Source organism: Cibotium barometz, chromosome 15 (genome assembly GCF_041138505.1).
Source record: "Cibotium barometz isolate CiBa-2024 chromosome 15, ASM4113850v1, whole genome shotgun sequence".
NCBI classification, from domain to species: Eukaryota; Viridiplantae; Streptophyta; class Polypodiopsida; order Cyatheales; family Cibotiaceae; genus Cibotium; species Cibotium barometz.
This window is the reverse complement of record NC_141060.1, coordinates 1,916,760-1,927,692: the sequence shown is the minus strand read 5'-3', so window position 1 is coordinate 1,927,692 and position 10,933 is coordinate 1,916,760.

Here is a 10,933-nt window from a genome sequence, read left to right as displayed (position 1 = left end):
AGATGTGTTGTATGTGCCAACAACAATTACAAAGAGTCTTGCATCAGTTGGTCAAATGGTGGATCAAGGAATGCAAGTCAGGTTCAATCAACATGGTTGTTTTGTTGAGGACTTCAAAAATGGTTGCAAGTTAATTGCATAAGGGGAGAAAGAAGGTAGATTGTTTAAATTGAGCACAAGCATTCCAAAGTTGAAGTCTGCCATGTTTTCAAAAAGTTAAGGGGTTGTGCTAGACATTGATATTTGGCGTAAGAGAATTGGGCATGAATATTCAAAAGCTGAAATCTATGCAAGCAAAAGGTATAGTTGGTGGTTTGCCCAGGTTCAAATATGATGGTAGTAATCATATATGTGAAGCATGTAGCTTTGGGAAGTAGGAAAGGTTGCCATTTCCAAAAGATGGTCAAATCAGCATAAAACCGTTGGAAATCATTCACAGTAACATATGGGGTCTAGCACAGAGTCCAACTATCAATGGTTGCAGGTATTATGTCACATTTATTGATCACTACAGTAGGATGACTTGGATTTACTTCTGAAAAGAGAAGAGAGTGAAGCACTTGGGAAGTTCATTGACTTCAAAGCATTGGTGGAAAAACAGTATGATCAATGGATCAAGTGTTTGAGGATGGTGGTGGTTGTTGAGATATCGAGCTCGTCTAGTGAGGCAGTGGATATTGATGACCCGCCTGGGGGATAGGCCCCACACTTACACCACTGGCATGGTTGGAGATCTTCGGTGATATGCGGCCAGTGGGATGATAGGCTATGTGACAGCCATTCTAGAGACTGGCATAGTTATAGCGCCAACTCATTTTAGTTGGGTTCACACTATAGAGAACCCATGTATGTATTGGTTGAGTACCTTTCATATTATGTGTACTCTTATCTTGTATATGGAGTGTTGAGTGTTGAGTAGAGAAGAAGAAGATTTCAGCCTCTCACCTTGTGTGTTCTCTATTAGGGTTTTGTGAGTGTGTGTGTGCTTGCAAGAGCTCAAGCTCTCTTCCCCCTACATCTTTTCATGGTATCAGAGCCTGGTTCGTGCTAAGGGCTGAGCTGCAAGCAAGAGAACCACAGGAAGCGGTACGAGGGTAAGAGCTTCAACTACTCTTCCCTATTTTACTACACCCTTGTCGGGAGCTCTACGGGAGGCACCAGCAAACGATCTCTGATTGAGGAGCTTTCTTCGCGGGAGTAAAGCTATAGGGCAACTATACTATCCTATCGGACCAAATTTCTGGGCCGAAAATGTGTTTCAGGCGTGTCTGGACCTCTGTTTTTCAGAAAGCAGGCGATTTCGAGCACTGCAGGTAAGTCATCCATCCTCTGCAGAACTCTGTTTTAAGAACTGCAGGAAGACAGATTGACTGTGCAGACACTGTGGGTGCTGCAAAGAGGTCAACAGTTGCCATTGGGTGTATTTATGCACATTGAAGTCACTGGTTGTGACATTTGAGAGTATTACAGTACCGCTGCAGAAAATACAGCAGTTTGTGCAGGAAAAACCAGCGTGCTGTTTCTGGTAAAATTGTGTGTTTGGCAAGATGTCAAATGATGGGATAACCCAGATTGTGATTGAGAAGCTTGATAAGAATAACTTCCATGCTTGGAGGTTTAGGTTGACGAATTTCCTGATGGGAAAAGGCTATTGGGACTACATAGAAGGTGAGCATGAAGAGGCACCGGAGATACTGGACATAAATCCGACTGCTGCAGATGTGAAAGAGTTTAAAGACTGGAACCAGGGAGCCAAGAAAGTTATGTATTGGCTCTCCATTAGTATACAGGACACCATGATTGGGCACATTCAGGATGCCAAGTCCCCCAAGGAGGCGTGGGACACCTTGGTGAAACTCTATGAAACAAATACCAAGGCACGTAAGATATAGTTGAAGAATGAACATACTGTGGAGAAAAAGAACATGTCTGTGAATGACTATGCATTGAAGATAAAGGGTATTGTGGAATCCCTTGCATCTATTGGTGTGTCAGTTAGATGATGATGATAAGGTGGAAGTCTATCTACGTGGTCTCGGGCCACAATACAAGGCGTCCAAGACGTCTATTCAGACTCGGGAAAACATTCCCAACTTTACAGATTTGGTGTCTATACTAATTATCAAAGAGAAGAGCTTGGGTGAAGACCAATAGTCTTCACAAAGCAAAAACAGTTCAGAGCAACAGGCCTTCTACACGAGTTCAGGAAGAGGACGAGGTAGAGGAGGCCGTGGACACAGTCAAGGAGGTGGCCGAACAGGTAATCAAAATTATGGACAGCAGGCAACAACAACAGTCCCAGAATACACAACAACAACAACAACAACACGCAGGTGGAAGAGGCAAATTCAGAGGCAGGGGGAGTCAAAGAGGTCGTGGAAATTGGCAAAGGCAGTATAATGATGCACGTGAATGCTATTATTATGGTAAGCCTGGACATGTGCAGGCAGAATGTTATAAGAAGCAAGCTGACATGCAAAATGGGAAAGTGCAGCAGAACAACTTTGCATCCTCAAGCAGAAACAATGAGGATAATGAAAGGTTGTTTGTTATGTAGCATGTCGTGAATGCCATGTTTGAAAATGTTGATGCAATACAAAAAGATGATGTATGGTATGTGGATTTAGGTGCTTCGAACCACATGACAAGTCATGGGGAGTGGTTCAAGGAGATGAAAAACCCGGAAAGACCAAGTTTTGTGGAAACAGGGGATGACACTGCTCATCCAATTGCGCATGTTGGAGATGTGCCATTGTCTATGCAAGATGGCAAAGTGAAGTACCTTGCAGATGTACTTCATGTACTGAACATAACAAAGAATTTGGTTTCAGTTGGCCAAATGATTGAGCAGGGTTTACAGGTTCGGTTTAACCCTGATGGTCGTTATGTTGAAGACTTTAAAGACAAGTGTAGGTTGGTTGCAAAAGGCAACAGAGTGGGCAGAATGTTTACATTGAATGTAGACATGCCTGAAATGAGTGCTGCGATGTTTGCAACTGGTTCAGGAATTGTTGCAGACACAAACATATGGCATAAAAGAATTGGACATGTGAATGTGCAGAGAATGAAGTCTATGTAGACAAAAGGAATTGTGACAGGGCTGCCAAAATTTAAAGTGGAAGGTATGCAGAAAATATGTGAAGCATGCCAATTTGGGAAGCAAACAAAGCATGTGTTTCCACGTAACAGATATGTGAGCAGAAATGCACTAGATGTTGAGCATTCAGATGTATGGGGTTCTACGAAGACCATGTCTATGGGAGGCTGCAGGTATTATGTGACATTTATTGATGACCACACAAGGAAAGTGTGGGTATACTTCATGAAGGAGAAGGGTGAGGTATTCACTCACTTTCAGAATTTTAGAGTTTTGGTTGAAAAGTAAACAGGGAAATATGTAAAGTGCTTGAGGTCAGATGGAGGGGGAGAGTACTTCTCCAATGAGTTCTCTAAATTTTTGAAGCAGAATGGTATTCGGAGACAGTTTACATGCAGATACACTCCGCAGCAAAATGGAGTTGCTAAGCGAAAAAACAGGCACGTTGCTGAGATTGCACGAGAATTGATGGAAGAGAAAAATATACCGCATAGCTATTGGGCTGAGGCTCTTTCTACAGCAGTATACATCATGAACAGGACTCCAACTGCAGCCATACATGATGTAACTCCAGAGGAGAGGTTTACTGGTAGAAAACCAGATTTGTCTCATCTTGAAAGTCTTTGGATGCATTGCATATGTGCATGTGCCAGATGAGCTGAGAACTAAGCTGGATCCAAAAGCTGAAAATGTGTGTTTATTGGATATTCCCTTGAGCAAAAGGGATACAGGTGTTATAACCCTGCTACACGTGAGTTGAGGGTAAGCAGGGATGTTGTCTTTGATGAGATGAGCAGCTGTATGCTACTGAAAAAGAAGCTATTGGGGTTGATGTGAGTGGAAGTGTGGTTGCACAGAATGCAGGTCAGCAATCATAGTCTTTGAGTGGACCAGGAGAGTCCTCATCTAGTGGGTCTGTTGATAGACCATGGAGTCGCAGGCTGCGTCATAATACCAGTCCTGCAAATGTGATTAGTACATCACGTAAAGAAAAAGAGAAAGTGGTTGAGCCCCTTGGTATGCTTGACATTTCTGCAGGGCATTCTCATGTTGATGGAGAGTCTAGCGGCTCAGATATGAGCCTTGATGAGGAGCTTGGGATCCCAGCTACTATGAGAACACCTGGTGTAAAGAAGGCTATGGAAGCCATGAATGAAAAGCTGCGAAGATCTGGGAGAGTGAAAAACCCTATGCAGAGATTTACATATGATGGTTATGTGGCACATCACTATGCATATATGGCAAAGGTTGTGCAGGTTGTAGAGCCCACATGCATTGATGAGGCTGTTGGAAATGTGTGTTGGGAGAAAGCTATGGATGAGGAGATGGATGCACTATATGGAAATGAGACTTGGGATTTAGTGCAATTGCCTAAAGGCAAGAAAGCCATTGGATGCAAGTGGGTGTACAAAGTTAAACATAACAGTGATGGAAGCATAAACAGGTACAAGGCTAGATTGGTAGCCAAAGGGTATGCGCAAACATATGGCATTGACTATGAGGAAACTTTCAGCCCAGTTGCCAAGATGGCAACAGTGAGAGTTGTGATAGCAGTGGCTGCGTCAAAGCAATAGTCTTTACATCAGATGGATGTGAAGAATGCATTCTTGCATGGGGATTTGCAAGAAGAGGTGTATATGTTGTAGCCACCTGGTTATGAGGATGTGGGTCACCCCGAGCATGTTTGCAGGTTGAAGAAAGCCTTGTATGGCTTAAAACAAGTACCAAGAGCATGGTCTGACAAGATTTTTGAATATCTTGTCACTATTGGCTTTCATGTAGCCAATGCAGATTTCTCGCTGTATGTGAGACATGGTGATAGAGGGGTTGTGCTTGTCAAGTCATCTATGTAGATGACTTGATCATTACGGGGGACCATGATGCAGAGATCTTTGATGTAAAGATCTTGCTTAGATAGAAGTTTGAGATGAAGGATCTAGGGGAGCTCAGATATTTCTTGGGCATTGAGGTGATTAGGTCACCACATGGTATTGGATTACTGCAGAGACAGTATGGCTTGGACATGTTGTCCAAGTATGGTATGACAGGCTGTAAGCCTATTTTCGTGCCATTGGATCAGAATGGCAAGTTGAGTGTAGATTCAGGAGAGATCTTGGAGGATCCTACTATGTATAGATGCATAGTAGGAAGTTTGATCTACATGACGATCACTAGACCAGATTTGAGCTATGCTGTTGGGTTGGTGAGTCAGTTTATGCAGGTTCCACGAAAATCGCATTTGGATGCAGTGAGACGCATACTGAGGTATGTGAGGTCTACTTTGCATTGTGGACTATTCTATGAGACTGGGAGACAGAGATATGTGTACATGGGTACACAGATGCTGATTGGGCTGGTAGTATCTCAGATAGGAGATCTACTAGTGGATTCATGTTTTCTTTGGGGAGTGCTGCTGTGACTTGGAGCAGCAAGAAGCAGCCTACGGTTGCTCTATCCACTACAGAGGCCGAGTACAGAGAAGCTGCTATGGCAGCATGTGAGGTAGCTTGGTTGAGAAAGCTACTTGCAGATTTGGGTCTATCAGTGGATAGACAAGTTGTCATTTTCTGTGATAACATTAGTAGTAGTATACAGTTGGCCAGGAACCCAGTCTTTCATTCTCGTGTACGAAGCATATAGAGGTCCACTAGTCTTGGCAGGAGACCTTGACCTTGTTTATGTCAGCACAGAGGATCAGGTAGCTAACATCTTCACCAAAGCATTGGGTACAGAGAAGCTCCGCAGATTCAGGGCTTCGCTTGGTGTACATGAGATGGAGTTGAGCTCGAGGGGGAGTGTTGAGATATCGAGCTCGTCTAGTGAGGCGGTGGACACTGATGACCCACCTGCTGGGGGATAGGCCCCACACTTACACCACTGGCATGGTTGGTGAGATCTTCGGTGATATGCGGCCAGTGGGATGACAAGCTGTGTGATAGCCATTCTAGAGACTGGCATAGTTATAGCGCCAGCTCATTTTAGTTGGGTTCACACTATAGAGAACCCGTGTATGTATTAGTTGAGTACCTTTCATATTATGTGTACTCTTATCTTGTATATGGAGTGTTGAGTGTTGAGTAGAGAAGAAGAAGATTTCAGCCTCTCACCTTGTGTGTTCTCTATTAGGGTTTTGTGAGTGTGTGTGTGCTTGCAAGAGCTCAAGCTCTCTTCCCCCCTGCATCTTTTCAGTGGTGAGTACACATCACTTGCATTTGATGCCTTCTTGAGAGAGCATGGGATACGAAGAAAATTACATGCAGGTAAACACCTCAGCAGAATGGGGTTGCTGAGAGGAAAAAAATGATCATTAGTGAGATTGCAAGAGCTATGCTTATAATGAGAAGTGTAAGCCAAATTATTTTTGAGCAAAAGCCTGTGCTACTACAGTGTACTTGTTGAACAGGACTCCTACCGCAGCTATACATGAGAGCACACCTATTATGAGGATGATAGGATTTAGGCTAGATATTGGTCACTTGAAAGTCTTTGGATGTGTTTCATATGTTCATGTACCAGATGAGAGAAGAAGGAAATTGGATCCAAAGACTGAAAAATGTGTTTTCATAGGGTATGCGCAAGAGAGAAAAGCATCCAAATGCTATAATCCAGTGACAAAACAGGTTGTCATTGCAAAGATGTGATCTTTGATGAGATGGGAACTTGGTACAAAGAAAGTGAGCATGTCATAGTTGATGACATAGATGAAAATGAGGATGTGAATCTGCCTATGCAGGAATCTACGAGTATGCGTGGACCACTTGAGTCAACCAGTGATAATGTGAGTCCATGGTCAGGAAGATTGAGACATGATGTGAGCACTGAGAGTAGTGCTGTGGACAAAGGAAAGAAGAAAGTGGAAGGTGTTGGCATTGGTACTACAGGTTATGATTCATCATCAAGCTCAGAAAGCCTTGATGAAGAATTTTTGGGGATTCCAAAAATAAGAACTCCAGGTGTTAGGAATGACAGGTATGTGCCACCACATGCTAGAGAACATGGAGCTCATAGTAGTGAGCCACAACCAGTGAGGAGATCACAGAGAGTGAGATACCCAGTACACAGAGGTTGACATACAGCGGTTATGTTATACATTATGCATATATGACATCAGTGGTGGTAAAACACATTGTAGAGACTTCGTGTTTTGAAGAGGCTATTGGCAAGGAAACATGGGATATAGCCATGGATGAGGAGATGGATGCCTTGGTGCATAGTGACATGTGGGATTTGGTAGATTTTCAAGATGGCAAGAATGTGATTGGATGTAAATGGGTTTACAAAGTGAAGTGTAATTCATATGGTTCAATAGAGAGGTATAAAGCAAGGTTGGTTGCAAAAGGATATACACAGACACATGGTTTGGATTATGATGAGACATTTAGCCTAGTGGCTAAGATGGCTATAATTAGGTCTGTGATATCTATGGCTGCTTCTCATGGATGGAATCTATTTCAAATGGATGTGAAGAATGCCTTCCTCAATGGTGAGCTACAAGTGGAAGTATTTATGGAACAGCAAAAATGGGGTATGTACACCCTAAGTATCACACGTGTGTATGCAGATTGAAGAAAGCATTGTATGGTTTAAAGCAGGCACCAAGAGCTTGGAGTGAAAAAATAAGCAAGTATCTTATGAGCAATGGTTTTCATGTGGGAAACGCAGATTCTTCACTTTATGTGAAGAAGACACAGAATGGATTGGTTGTGATAGTCATTTATGTGGATGACTTGATTGTGATAGGTGATCATGGGAAAGGCATTGAGAATGTGGACATCTTTAAGCACACAATTTGATATGAAGGATTTGGGTGAACTCAGATTCTTTCTTGGTATTGAGGTGATCAGGACATCTCATGGTATATGGCTGGTGTGCAAAGGCATGGATGCTGTCAAGAGGATTATGAGATATGTGAAGACCACTACCCATTATGGTCTATTTTATGAGTCAGGGAAAGAGTTGAATGTGTATGGTTACACAGATGCAGATTGGGTAGTAAGTTCATATGTGACAGGAGATCTACTAGTGGGTATGCGTTTAGCATTGGGAGTGCTGCAGTGAGTTGGAGTAGCAAGAAGCAACCCACAGTTGCCTTGTCGAGTACAGAGGCAGAGTATAGAGGTGCGGCTATGGCCGTATGTGAGGTAATGTGGCTGAAAAAGCTTCTTGGTGATTTGGGTCAGCATTGTGATGATGAAGTTTTCATACACTGTGACAACATGAACAGTATACAGCTGGCTAGTAACCCTGTCTATTATGTGAGGACCAAACACATAGAGGTCCATTATCATTTCATCAGGGAGAAATTGTTGGATGGATAGATTGATTTGTCTTATGTGAAGACAGATGAGCAAGTGGCTGACATATTCACTAAGTCACTTGTGAAGGACAAGTTTGAGTACTTCCGAGATAGGCTTGGAGTACAAGAGATGAATATGATGAGCTTGAGGGAGAGTGTTGATAGCCCAAACTCATCTTGTTCATCTATGGCTGTACATCATAATCTTGAGAGGGGATGTTGAGATTACAAGCTTAATGACAGCTAGAGCTAGGCGTGATATGTGCTGGCATGGTAGATAGCAGCATGTGTGTGACAATAAATGGCCGCGTCTAGCTGGCCACAATGTGTGTGACAATAAATGGCCGCGTCTAGCTGGCCACAATGTGTGGACATTAGATAGCGTTATTTGGTGTGTGAACACAACACATTTAGTGTGTGGTGTGTAGTTCTCTTCTATGATGCATTGTGTGAGAGTGGATATGGCTTCCCTCTTTGGTTATGGTTACACTAATGGATTAGGGTTTGCTCTCTTGTGTGTGTGCTCTCTCTTCAGTCTTTTATCAATGGAAGGATAGTTATTCGGTCACAACTGAGCAGACCACTTCTGTACAAATATGCCACCCATGGTGGAAAACTCCAAAGAGGAAGAGGAAATGGAAATGTATGCATCACTTCCTCCTCCGAATTTTAGTGAAAATTGGATGCATGTGCTAGCCACCATAGATGTGATGCGACCCAGAGGAACCCAATATGTGGAATATTGAACTGTTCCCACCACCGCCTCTGTACTAGCATAGAGGAGGCCTCTAGCATAGAAGGGACTGGATCACAAGGCTGTACTAGCGCTCGATGCCTTAGAAGATGGCGAAAGCAAAAACAAAATGCCCTATTATGAAGAAATCCCACGGATGCCTAGTGGCTAAGATACCTCGAGGCCACAAAGGTACACGATGAGTTTTCTAAGGATTGGGGTGAGAAATTAAGATATCACTTGAAGGAAAACATAAGGAGAAAGTCATCCCTCAAGAACCAGAAAGTCATCCCTCAAGAACCAGAAATGCCTAAGCTTACGAAAGATGGGTGTCAAAAATGAAACAAAGCTTTGGCAGAAGTCAAGCGAGAGGCCAAGAAAGTCATGGCTAAAACAAAAAGTGAGAATGAGGATAAACCAGACTTGCTTTTAGTACCAGACCAGCTCAAAACCTACACTGTTGATGACAAACAAAAAGTGGTCCAACTGACAGCAAAAAGTGTTAAGGAAGATGGGCTGTCCACATCATACGATCTAAGTTGCATTATACGTTATACACGAATAAGGGCGTATTTAGTCAAATACACTTAAAATATGGTCGTGTTATTCCATGCCACGTCGGATATTAGTCGACTTAGTGTTTTAGTCCCAGCAAATCGATCGAATGTCATACGATCGAATGCCATACGATCGAAAGGTATTCTATCGTATGCCTTTCATTCAAATTCGATTCTATCGAAACAATTACTATTAGCTATATAAGCTTGCTTATGGGCCGCATTGTCATTGTATAATTCCCTAGGTTCTTGCAAAAGGAATCTACCTCTTGCCACTTGTGGTAAGGGAAAAAAATCTAATTTACTTAGAACTATTAAATTAGGCAATTTAAGTAGGTTGAGACCCTTGTGTTTCAACATAGTTCACACTAGGGTTAGTGAGTCTAAGTAGTTAATATCCCTTGTGTTTGAACATTGTCCACAATAGGGTTTAAATTAAAGTAGCTAGAATCCCTTGTGTTGGAACATTATTCACACTAGGGCTTAGGTCAATTAAAGTAGTTAGAATCCCTTGTGTGTTGGAACATTGTTCACAACACTAGGGCTTAGGTCAATTAAAGTAGTTAGAATCCCTTGTGCGTTGGAACATTGTTCACACTAGGGCTTAGGTCAATTAAAGTAGCTAGAATCCCTTGTGTTAGTGTAACATTCCTCCCTCCAGCTTTTGAGGTGTACAGGTGTAAGAACCTCCCCTTCAGATCTTATAATTATTCCCCTCTTTGAAATAAAAGAAAGATTCTGTTTTACCCTGTTTTGGCCTGGAGAGAGAAAATGTTTAGAGAGAGGTAATCTAAAATTGAGATATTTTTAAATATAAAAATCCTCCTAGTGTCTAAAATGGTTTCCCCTGAAATAGAAATTCAAAAAGAACTTTCCCAATGTGCAATTGGAGTTAATTGAAAATAAGTATAAAGGACCTTAGCCTAAGGGTCTAGATTTTCAAAAAAAAATTAGATTATGGTCCAATTAAGGTTCATATGGGCCAATAGGATAACCCAAGTGTGGGGAGGAAATAAATCTAATTTATAAAAGAAAAATATTCAAAATTGAGTAAATGCCCACATAAGATGAAGAGTTGACTGAGTACAAGGTTTATTAGTAAAAAACTATGAATATTAATGAGATATTTTGGGTATAATGATTCATTTTTGATACCTTCGTAAGGAGAAGGGGGCTCTTCAAGGAGGCACCTATTTCACATGTGTGGAGGAGTTTTAAACTAAAAAATAATAAGATATTCTTATCTCTCC